At 50.3% G+C, this 12094-nt stretch overlaps 1 long non-coding RNA gene across 6 annotated transcripts; it reads left to right on the forward strand.

Moving 5' to 3' along the window:
* The first annotated feature begins 239 nt into the window (after nucleotides 1-239).
* LOC126052435 (uncharacterized) lies at nucleotides 240-8201 on the forward strand. Of its 6 annotated transcripts, none has more exons than XR_007510041.1 (3): nucleotides 240-4738; nucleotides 5472-5797; nucleotides 7043-8201. It is a non-coding gene; the product is annotated as an uncharacterized LOC126052435 (long non-coding RNA). The 6 variants fall into 6 exon arrangements; XR_007510040.1 differs by having other exon boundaries at nucleotides 7150-8201; XR_007510044.1 differs by having other exon boundaries at nucleotides 240-4081; nucleotides 4646-4738; nucleotides 5472-8201.
* The last annotated feature ends 3893 nt before the right edge of the window (nucleotides 8202-12094 follow it).

The raw sequence follows: 12094 nt of genomic DNA on the forward strand, positions 1-12094 counted from the left end.
TTTCCTGAGCCAGCGTTGCTATCATGTGGGGTCTTTTGTCCCTGGGTGATCACAAGAAGGCAGAAAGGGGTCCTGCGATTTTGACTGGAAATGGCTGCTTTTTTTTTTTTTCTTTAGATGACATACATAATTTCTGCACCTGTAAACACACAAACAAACCATAGACCGGAAGATAAAGTAACGAGCAGTTGTCCAAACGAAAGGCGTATTTTTCACTAGGTTGTAAATGAAACCCCCCCAACATGGCTTGTTTCCCCTCTCCCATCCCAAAAAGCAAGGTGATACTTGAGTTAAGAAATGCTGGGGATTGTCAGAAACTCCTTCCCACTCTTGCTCCTCAGTGATCAGTGGGAGACCAGTGCTGGTTTCCAGGGACCCCACGCACAACCCAGAACAGCAGGGCCCCAGTTTTTGGCAGAGATGTTCCCTCTTGCAGACTCCTCAGCCCAAAAACATTCAAAATGTGCTGAAGGGGCAGCAGGAACACTAAACCAAACCCCTCCTTTTGCAGCTCCTTGGAACAGGGTCTGGGCAGGAGAGATGAGCGAGAGAGGGAAAGCAACAGGTTTTTGGGCACCTGCCTCCGATCACGACCTTCCCTGCGAGAGCACAACCGTATCCCCTCCGCCATACGGGAAGATGCCTCCCACCCTGGGAGGAAGGCACAGCTGGACTCCAACCATCAATCACATCCCGCCGGGAAGGGCTTGTATGGGTTGTGGGATTCCTGGTGGGGTTACTTTTTTTTCAAAGCCTCCTGCAATAACAGCAACTGTTGCTCAGCTTCCTTTCCAGATAACCTTTTTCCTGCTGCCCAACATGCTTATCTGCTGCAGACAGACTGGCAAGATGAACCGGAAAGCTGATACCTTATCTCTCCCTCTCAAGGAGCTTATTTAAGTGCTGGAATGTGTTGCGATGGTAAATGATTGTTAAAATCCAAGTGAGGTACATGGACCTAAGGACAGGTCCTGCTGAGAGGGAGCACCTACTCAAAACGGAGACTTGCAGGACTACTGCCTTTCCAGGCTTTTCTGTCTTTTATCTGCCAAAAGATGCATCACCTAAAACGTAAAGTGTTTTTTTAAAACCAAAAGGCATAGACTGGGTTTCTCGCTAATCTGTGGGTTAATGCTGCAGGCTGCTCCCAGCTCCGTGAGGTTCACGGTGTCCCTCCGATACGGCTTTATCTGTGTCTCCGTTTACGCATTGCTGGAGATGTAGTGCTGTGGGTTGGCCTTGCAAGGGGTGCAGCAAGGGTTAGCGGTCAGCGTGTGATATCGCATGGCACCAATTTCTTGCTCACCCTTAATCTGGACTCAGTGTGGGAAGCAGTAAGATGCTAACACATCCATAAAGGTAAATAGGATTTGAGAGCTATCGGGCTAAATGAAATGAATGGGGCTCGGCTGCTCAGAAGGCCTGATACGACATGAGACCTCTCTGGGGACACAGAAGTCGAGCAAAGCTTCAGCACTTCACTTATTTCAGCCACTGCAAATGGCAGCTACAGCAATAGCAATTGCAGATGCCGGAGTTTGAGCGCTGTGACAGCAGAGAGGCCAGGGAAAACCTGGATGGCCAGCGTGATGTCCGTAACAGCTGCTGAGGAGGGGTGAGACAGACTTATTTTGGTCCTGTACTGGGTAAAAAAATAGGTGGCGGTGCTGGGTGCCAGCCTGGAGCACACTGCCAGCAAAAGCAGTGGTGCTCTCCCTCCCGATAGGCAACTGTGTCCCAGTGCACCCAGTGGGTAGGATGAGGGAAAGGGGAGCAGGGCCAGGCAAAACCGCAGGGGAGCAACCCCACACCAGTGGGTTGTGTGGCCCTAAAGAGCTCTAGGTGTGAGTGTCCAGATCCCAGCGTACAGAGCAGCGAGCAATGGGTGCTCACGTGCGTTCAAGGGGTCCCTGCACCTCCCCTGCCCTGGCAGCACCACTGAGGGCTGGACTCAGACTTGGGGATGGCTCTTGCCGCTCCAGCTGCTCTTGCATGGTAGTTGCTAGAGAAACTGTACGTTGGCAATGCACACTGCTACCACGGGCTGCTGCATCTGAAAGTTAATCTGTTCCACATCACCGACTACTTTTCCATAGCGATGCATAAGGAATTGCCATCCCAGAGCAGACCTCAGCCTGCCTGTGTGACGATGCCAAGTGCTTCAAAAGAAACGCAGGTGACCCTGTGGCAGCCAGGATGGGACAAAGCGCTTTCTGGGAGGTCTGATCCAGTCCCGTGCTAGCTACAGCTGACCCATCCCCTGAGGCTTTTCATCCCTTGCAAAACTTTTGCAATTAGAACCTGCAACGTGTGTGTTTGCAAGATCCTCCGACTCTCTTTGCATCTTACAACGTCCCTGGCTCCATCCCTTTGGGTAGCAGCAGGACACCAGCCCCAGTCAGAGCCTTTCTGGGGATTGCAGAGAGGACCCTGCAGGGAAGCAGGACTGACAGCAAAGCTGACAGTACTCATTTTTATCCCCACGATGTGATTTGATTATGCTGATGGGGAACGGGGCTGATACAGCCACTACATCCTGGCAGAGCTGATCAGTGCTGGGTGTCTCTGCCTCAGCCCTCTTGCTTAAATCCTTTAGGGCAGCTCTCGTATTTTGGGGACGTTGCAGCTCCAGTCCTCACCCTGCATCCCTGCTGGGTGCAGTGACAGTCAGGATGGGGCCGGGCTGCCCTGCGAGGCCTGAAGGCACCCAGCTCTGGCTGCAGCCCCCACCCAGCTTCACAGTTGTCCCTGTCAATGTAAAATGTAGGAATGGGGGGATCCATCTGAGCCGCTCGGCGTCTGTGTCTTGTGATCCTGAAACCCAAGAGCCCCCCCTGACTCAGCAGGTTATTAATAACCCCCTGGCTGTGCTCCCACCGCAGCGCCTGCCAGCCCTGGCATCGCCTGTCTCTTGTCCACGCCGAGGTGAGATGCACACTCGGGGCAAGGTCAGGGGCTCCTTCCCTCCGGCCCCTGCACCCCATCCCAACCTACGGGCCTGGGCAGAAGTAGCGTGAGGCTTGTGGAGGGGCCTGGACGGACTCTAAAGCTCCTGCACCTCCCACCAGCACAGGAGAGGCTCCTGGTACTGCTGAACTTAGTTCATCGCACCCTTGTCCCAGGTCCTCTGTTTTCTTGTACCTAAAATCAGCCCTGGTCCAGGCTGCAGGGCAGCTGAGTTGGGCTTCCTGGACCATAGCATCAGTACTGCCGCCTGCCCCTTCCCCGAGGCTGGGACACACTGGGTGTCCCCAGGCTGCCGCAGACCCTGGTGACGCTTGGCCCCCCCATCCTTTTGGACAAGATGTGGTCTGCCAGCCACCAGGTTTCCGTCTGTCACTGCTGAACCTCTTCTTTGGTCGCAGCCTTTGCCTTCGCCCATGATCCTCTTCCCAGGATTGTGAAGGTGAAGCAGAGGAGCCACAGGTCCCTTGGAGACCCTCCAGGTACATGTGGGACCTAGGGAGAAAGAATTGCATATTCAGCAAAACTGCAGCGATGATGCAATCCGGGTTTGGGCTATTCCAGGGAGAGCACGCAAGCTGCAGGCAGCTTTCTGGGGGTCCCTGAGCACCTGGGGTCACTGCCAGCCCTGAGGCACACAGACCAGAGCTGCCCAGGTCTCCTCCTGTCTGGGCACGGGCTGTAGCACACCCACATCCTTGCCACATTATACAAACAACCCTGGCCCCAGGGGGCTCAGCAAAGCTGCAAGGTGATTTGGTGTGAGGGTGTGTTTACCAGGGTTGGTGCTCATTAGCCAGGTTCATTAGCACTCCCTGGGCAGGTTTTAAATAAAAAAGTGGGAGCTGCCTTCTGGGTCAGTCCTGGTTACAGCTGGAGCACTGATTCCTTCCCCTTCTCTCCCTTCTGCCCCAATTCTTCCTTCTCTGCTCACAGATTCCCCACATGCTGCAGCCATCCCTACTGGGAACCCACTTTGCAACACCTTAACAGGGAGGTTGAGGCTTCACTCTCACCACTGTAAATCTCCTGGCACTAGGAGCAGTGCCCCAAACTCCTCCGACCTTCCCATCTCCCCCCAAGAAGGCGGTGTCCTCTCCAGCCATGCAGCTCACAGGTAGAGCTGGAGCTCTTTCCTGAGCCCTGGGGAAGCTCCCAGAGCCCTGGCAGCTCCATCCATGGTTTATTCTCCTTTGTCCCCTCCATCTTTGGCCCTTCTCTCTTGCTCTTCCGCTGAGCCCAGCGTGCAGACTTGTCCCTGCTCATGTTGGGGACCAGAGCTCTGGAAGGGGACTGGAGCCAGGGAAGGGGACCGCATTGACTTCCCCAGCTGTACTCTGGGCTGCCCCAGCACCTTGGCTCTGCTCAAGACAGGGCACTTGGGCTCCCCATCTTTTATGTGTCTGTCTCCATCCATCCTGCTGTGCCCTGTTACGGGGCTGCATGGATGGAAAAGGGAACTTCTCTGCAACATGGATTTATTTCATCAGTGTGGCCCATTCCCTTCTCTCTCTCTTGCTCTTTTATCCCCTTCTCCTTCCCTATTTTCCTCCCAGGGCTCTCCCCCTCTTTTCCCATCCCCTCCAGCTTTCTTGCCCCCATTTCCCATCCCCTCCTCTCCCCCCTGTCCTCCCACGTCTTTGCCCTGCAGCAGGTAAAGGGTTTTAGCCCACTTTACCAGGCAAAACCCCACTCTCACGCAGCGGAACATCTACTCGACGCCTTGGCCTCCTCTCCGAGTACCAGCGGTATGTGTGGGACCACCACACAGCAGGTAAGCTGAGCTGTTTCCCCCTCCCCAACACAAGCCTTTTACTCCCGGGGAGAGATGCAGGGGATGGGGCTGGCTGCTTCCAGACCCCTGCCCGCGGGATGCAGCCCCTCGGAGCTCCCCGGGCACTGGGGAGGCTGGGGCTGGAGCTGGCTCCCAGGCTGGATTTGTCGCTCCCTCTAGTGGGGACGCGGGAGGTTGTCCCCGCCGCCGCTCGGGATCCCGGGCCCGGGGGGGGCGGCCCGGAGCGGCCCCCGGGAGGAGAGCAATGTCCCGGACAGCGTTACAGCCTGTGCCCCTGCTATTCCCGTGGGGAGCGGTGCGTTGTGCCCCCACGCCAAGTGAAAGCCCCGTGGGAAGTTACACTCCGCGCCTTGCAGTTGTTCCCGGAGGATTGACTCCCCGGCAGGGCTGGGTTTTTGGGGGCTGAGGCTGTGTTTTCTTGAGCAGAGATAGTTAGCGCCCACTGAAATATTTAGGAATTGTGTTAATAATTAAAGAAGAGACTGCACTCAAAAGGGACTTTGTGTGATCTCATGAGACAGAAGGCACAAATCCAGTCATGAGAAAAACCGCTCACTAAAGTGTAGCATTATTTCATAAATTCTCCAAGAAAAGGGGAATGTTGCAACCCTGGAGATGTTCCAAACAATGGCCTTTGCTTGGGGGCTCTGGAAGCGAATCCTGCAGCCCCTGCTAATTGCCAGTTACCATTTCTGTCTCTGCACGTGTGCAGGATTCGCACGCTGGCTGGGCTGTGATCATCCCATCACAGATCAAAGCCATGCTTCTCAGGGACAGCGAGAGCCTGCTTGCTTACAGCAGGGGTTGCAGTTCTACCAAAATCACTTATTCTCATCAGCTTCATTGCGTTCGGAAGCAGCTGATGGTTCCCTTTGGCGGGGTGAAGCGAGATATTTTTGAACTGTGAAACAACAGCTGTCTTGCAACACATGGAGCGGAGGAATCAGATGGCGGTGATTGAAGGTTGTAACCGTGAACACGAATGTGTCCATGAACTTACATTCCTGCCACATCTGTGGTTATTACAAGGGTTTCAAGGTAGGAAACAAAATTATGTGTTAGTTTAAATCTGGACTGAATATTAGGCATTGCAAAATCTATTATTTTAAAGTAGCTTAAAACTCCTTCAAAAAAATTTGGGGAAAGTATGGATTTGCCTATGCTTGTTTTCCATTTTGGGGAGGTTTGCCCCTCTTTGTCAGTGCAGGTCTTGTGGCTAACTCCAGCCTCAAATATCTGGCTGAGTTTGTCCCCAAAGCAGGCTGTGGTTTTCATGACTGGACGTACTAGAATGAATGAAATGGCATTTTCAAAAGAGAGTGGGGTTTGTTGCTAAAATATCTGGATCAGCTCTGCAGAGGTTTGTCTCTAGTGTTGTTTGGGATAATTGCTGATCTTCAGATCTGGAGTGAAATAAGATTGATACATATTTGTGTAATCCAGTGATCTGCCTATGAATTGTCATGAGTCAGACAGGTTAATCTAACACAGGCATGCGTTGCCTTTCTTAGAAATATTCCTTGTGTTTTGAGATATGCCTTCCAGGCCTCTATGCCAAATAACTGGATTCTCGTATTTGTCTTGATGGTTTTTTCTAACCCCTTTGAAAAAGGGGGCTTTGACAGAGCAAACAAAGGTGCTAACTACAAAAGCAGATGCTCCTAGCAGTGTTTTTCCGTGTGTTCTGGGAGAGGTGTTGCATTGAAAAAAACAGGTCTTCGTCTGGCAAAACTTTAGTACTTGCACCTCCATCTCCCTGTTTTCTCCTCTTTTCTGAGTGTGCTGAAAACTCAGCATGTCACCAACAATCTTTGGAGTCTTTTGAAGAACACAAACTGTCACTTTGTGAGAAAGATGCATTGTGCTGCTTGAGTTTTTCTTGAACCTCTTGCTATTTAGGCAACCAAGGCTGTGCGAGGACTTCCAAGTGGATGTAGTAAGAAAGAGTCTGGGCTTTAAAAGCTGCTCAAAGAACAGCCTTGTTAGCTTCTGAACAGCACAGCCAGAGGAAAAATCACCAAGCCAGGATGAGCAGAAGCAGTAGTCTCATTTTGCAGTTATACACAAGGAAAAACTGAAGTCATGCCTGATGAAGTGCCTTCAAAACACTTGCAGTATCAGGCAACTGGTATTTGGTTCTCATTGCAAGCAAAGCTCAGTGCTAAAGCCAGCTGAAAGCAATTCACTTCTCATTGGAAGAATAGTTTCTTCCTTTTAATCAACTCTGTTTTAAATGATTTCCTTTTATAGTGCCTTAAATAGTCATTTTGGTTTGTCCTTCAGGCAGCCAGCATTCGCTCACGAAGAATGGCGTGGGACTGCAGACTTTAAAAGGACAAACAATAGTCTGGCAAACAGAAATGTTTCAATGGCATCTTGTTTTTATACAGAGCCTGCAACTCCCAAGGGCCGCAAAGGAATAAAGAAAAAGAACAGCCTCTACCTGATGCAGCAGCTATGAGGAGCAATAACCAACTGCTGGAATCTGCTCTTATCTGAGAAATTGGGGGGCAGGGCGGAATAGCAGATAAGGCCACAGCAGGGGGCACCCAGTCTCCCCTGCCGTAGGAAGGAACTGGAGTTGGTGGCTTTGTCCTGCCTCGATGGTGAGATTTGGCAGAGAGTGAGAATGGGTCCATCTTAACTAAAGCATGTTTTTTCACACCCACCTGTAAAGTAAATCTTTGTACATGGTTCAACAACCTCAAGGCCAGAGATGGATTTGATACCCTATGAACTGCTCAGCTATTCAACAAATCCTGGGAAAAAAACTCTACAAACTGAGTCTGAAAGCAGAGCTATCATAAGTGCACTGCAAGATGCAAGATACTTAAAGCAGATGCACAGAAGGGACCATGCCATGAGTTTAGTGCGAGTTAAGAGTGAACGTAGTGTTGCAGTCTTTGCTTTCCCTGATCACATTTAACCCAGTTTGGAGTAAAGGCCAGAATTCCTGGGGTTTCATACTCTTTTCCCATTCCCAGTATTTCATGCTCTATTTCAGGTTAGAGAGGTGCGAGGCTTCAGCTTCCTGTGTTATTAGAACACCTCTTTATTCTTCTTAACAAGTTTATGAAAACATCTCCATTGATATGAGGCCTTATATCAAGGGGTGTCCTGGTTTTGCCTGAGATAGAGTTAATTGTCTTCCTAGTAGCTGATATAGTGCTGTGTTTTGGATTCAGTATGAGAAGAATGTTGATAACACACTGATGTTTTCAGTTGTTACTAAGTAGGGTTTATACTAATTCAAGGATTTTTCAGCTTGTGCCCAGCCAGCAAAAAGGCTGGAGGGGCACAAGGACTTGGGAGGGGACAAAGCCAGGACAGCTGACCCAAACTGGCCGAAGGAACATTCCATACCATGTGATGTCATGCCCAGTGTATAAACTGGGGGGCGTTGGCCTGGGAGGGATTGCTGCTTGGGAACTAACTGGGCATCAGTCGGTGAGTGGTGAGCAGTTGCATTGTGCATCACTTGTTTTGTATATTCCAATCCTCTTATTATTATTGTCATTTTTTATTGTTGTTATTATTATCATTATTAGTTTCTTTCTTTCTGTTCCATTAAACTGTTCTTATCTCAACCCACAAGTTTTACCTTTTTCCTTCTGATTCTCTCCCCCATCCCACTGGGTGGGGGGAAATGAGTGAGCGGCTGTGTGGTGCTTAGTTGCTGGCTGGGGTTAAACCACGAGTGAGGGGAAAAAAATAAACCTTTTATATTTGAGACCCAATGTCCCTTTGTTCTGTTTGAGGTCTAGCTTTCAAAGCATTTCCGTATATTTGGATAACACAGCATTGTACATGGGATTACAGAGAACTGCCAGAGCTACTCATGTCTTCTCTCCCACCTCTTACATATGACAGCTCAACTCTATTGATGTTCTTGCTGACTGGGTTGTGGGTCCTAACGCCCTGTTCGCTTAGTTGCGGGCTTGAATTTCCCTGTAGCTCTCTCATCTGAGCTAATGAAGTCAGTGCAGGCACGAGGCATTCTTGATTTAGACAGAAGTGAATGTGAAATGGATTTTCACACTTCAGGGCATAAACCAGCTCCTACCTCTTGGGATTAGAAACCACAGTCTCCTGTGGACAGGTTACTCCACAACTGTCCACTGCGTGTTTCTTCTGCAGCAGCTGATGTTGGCTGCTGTCTGAGACAGATGGAAAACTAGAAGGACCGTGACCTGACCTGGTAAGGTAAATGTGTACTTTGTGTGTGCTGAATGGCCTCTGGATGGGGATTGCTTTGCTTTTTCCAAAGGGATTGTGGAGTTTTGTGAATGACTGCAATGGCAGAAAGGCCCTGTCTTGCACTGCAGGCTGCCATTTACAGCTGAGCAAAGTGATACCAAAATGGCACAGCAGCATTTAGCCTTCAGTTTGCTCCACTGTAAATCACACTGCATGATGCCAGCCATGTTCAGGGATTTATAGATTCGGAGCAAATTTTTGTAGAAGCTGTAGAATATAATAGTAATTCTGTACTTTCTAGGAAGCCTTAGACCACAAGACATTTCTGTAGATGCAAATTCTATACTAGGGCTGTACGCCCTCTTCAATGGTTATTTTCTGTTTGACAGGATTCTTTATTAGTGGAGGGATGAAGCACACAGAAGGGTTTCTGCTCTCACCTGTAATTAATCCTGGGAAGAGGAAGCAGGACTCTTCTTGCTGCATGAGAGTTTGGCACTCTTGTCCAGGGAATAATTTGCCAAGCTCTCTGGAACAGGTCAAAAATCAGAGTGGGTAAGCAGTCCTTCCAGAATGGATCCTGTGTAGAGCTGCGCATTGAACTTTATCCAACTGAAACCTGTTCATCAGTCTCTGTGCAAATCTCTTCTTGCTGTTGACACTCCTCCCTCACAGACTGTTGCAGGTCTAATCCCACCAGCTCTCATCCTACACCAGTTGTTTTGGTTTATACACAGGCAGGTGAAAGCTAGTGCAGGTCTTTTGAAGAACAGCACAGGAATTCATCACTTCATACCAAGGTCTAATGGTGTCCCTGTGGAGCGGGATGTAGTGGAGTCATGCTCTTCCCTTTGGTGGTAGGGACAGACTATGTCCCTTCACTATCCAGATCGTGCCCAGCTTTGAATAGTGAGGGCAAGAGAAGGCCAACCCCAACACAGTCCTGAGCCATGAGACTTGCAAAGCTCCATAGAGTTGGCCTTGGTGCGCTGCTGGGCACAGGTGGAAAAGCCATGAATTTGTGGGGGCTGCAGCGTACACACCTGGTAATGAATGTAGAATTGTCTTTCATTTGTTTACTTTGGCCTTTTGATCTCCACAACAGGGTGCATTAGTTTTTTCTTTAATTGGCACATCTGTTCCCTTGGCCTTGGATTGTTGCCTTGGAGATGCACAAGAGACCTTCAGAGAACTGCTTATTACAGCAGCAGGTGTGCATAACGCTGACCTGGACAAGCCTGCATGAGTCACCTGCTAATGGTGTAGGTCGTAGGTGGCTGCATGAATCATTGAAAGTGAGGGGATCCCACACTGCCCGATCTCCCAAAGGGCAACATTAATGCCTTTGGGTGCTGCTTGTTACCGTGCATCAACAGCATATAGTACAAGATGGTTCACTCTCCTCTTCCTCCTCAGCTGACATGGGCTGTGAAACAGCATGGTGCTGCAGAGTAGGGTGGCTGAATGTGAAAAGCTGCAGCCCAAATCAGAGGCACTCTTTGGAAATCTGGCTCACTTGTAGCTTCTCACATGGAGGACAACGAGGTTTGTATGGGCAGGAAGCAAGTTAGAAGAGCTATTTGTATTTGTGTGTGCGCGCGCTTGTGTGTACTTGTCTGACCGATAGAGAAAGAAAAACCAAACACACCAGACTGATGCCCCAGCTGCCCCGTGAGTCGGTGTGAGTGGGAGTTTGCTAATCCGAGGAAGGAGGGTGGGCTCCTCTGTGCGAGAGGCTATAAGGAGAGAAGTGGAGGGCATTGGCTTGCTGTCTCTAGACAGAAAAAACCTGCTGCAGGAAAGATGAGACAAGACACCAAAGGGGCAGGAGTAGAGTATAATACTTTGATACACAGAAAAGGAGAGGATCTGACAACCAGATGATGGTTTTCAGCAGTGCTGGTGTGTCTCTTGGTAGCTCAGTGCCTGGCAACTTCGATAACAGCGCAGATCAACTGTAGGAACATCCCATATGGTCCAGAAAGCTGTTCATGCATTTCCTCCCTCTGCATTACTCTTGATGACTGTTTGAGATCAGACACATCTCTCATGAGCAGCGATCCAGGTGCCAGGCCTTATGCTGTTCATGTAGCCTGGGGAGAGGTGGGGACCATTCCTCCTGAGGCATTGCCTGCACCAGGAAAACGTGCTGCAAAATCTCTCCAAAGCCACCTTCCCTTCATGGGCAAGTACGTGCAGGGTGACAGCACATGACTGGTGAGCCGTGAATAAGCTAGAGTGCACTTGCAGGAGGCCAGCAAATGTCCAGGTGCTTGTCCCACATGTATGTTATACACGTACACAGACACATGTATATATATGTGTGTGTGTGCGCCATTTTTGCAAACTGCTGGACAGTCCGTAAGAAATAAATGCATGCGTACCTGCAGTCTGGCCTTTTACTGCAAAATGTCACCCTGATAGACAGCCATGTGAGTTTGTTACAGGGAAGGAGAATTAAAGGGAGAACGGTCTGCCCTTGTGTGCAAAGAGACCACATCTCCTGAGCTACAAAAGATCCCCTGGGCAGATGAACTTAACTTCATTGCAACTTCTTTAGGGCCAGCTTCTGGCCAGGAGCACTGCTCGCATCATGTCAACCTGAAGCTCTTTTCAGCCCGAGCGGGGACTGTGTTTGCCTCGTGAGGCTACTTGTATTTTATGTCTGGGTAGAGTTTTTTGGGATAGGAGAGTTTGCCTTGCTCTACTGCATTCATTTCCATCATTATTAATGAGAGAACAAAATTAATATGTATTTCTGGACTGAAGTCCTTCCAAGGTGCAGCTCTTCTGGGTTGCCTTTGAACCTGCTGCCCATGAAGCCAGGTCAGCAGCAGGCTGACTTCGTGATTATTTTCCAGCTCTGCTCCTGCCGGACAGAAATCCCCTTGGCCCTGTCACTGACCCGTGGCCCTAACACCGGGGTCCCCACAGCAAGGAAGCAAAAACTTGAGGGAAAAGCCTCCCCGACGCGGGTGGTTCGAGCTGGGTTGGCTGTAAGGGGGGATGAACCCTCCAGCCATGAGCTCGGGGTCTCCCTCAGCACCGTGGGGTGCCCCCCGCCCCTCCTGCTGCCTCCACCTCAGCCCGCCCTGATGGCTCTGAGGGAAGATCTCCCTCACGGCCGGCCGGGCGCCT

This window comes from Accipiter gentilis, chromosome 29, assembly GCF_929443795.1.
Source record: "Accipiter gentilis chromosome 29, bAccGen1.1, whole genome shotgun sequence".
Lineage (NCBI taxonomy): Eukaryota > Metazoa > Chordata > Aves > Accipitriformes > Accipitridae > Astur > Astur gentilis.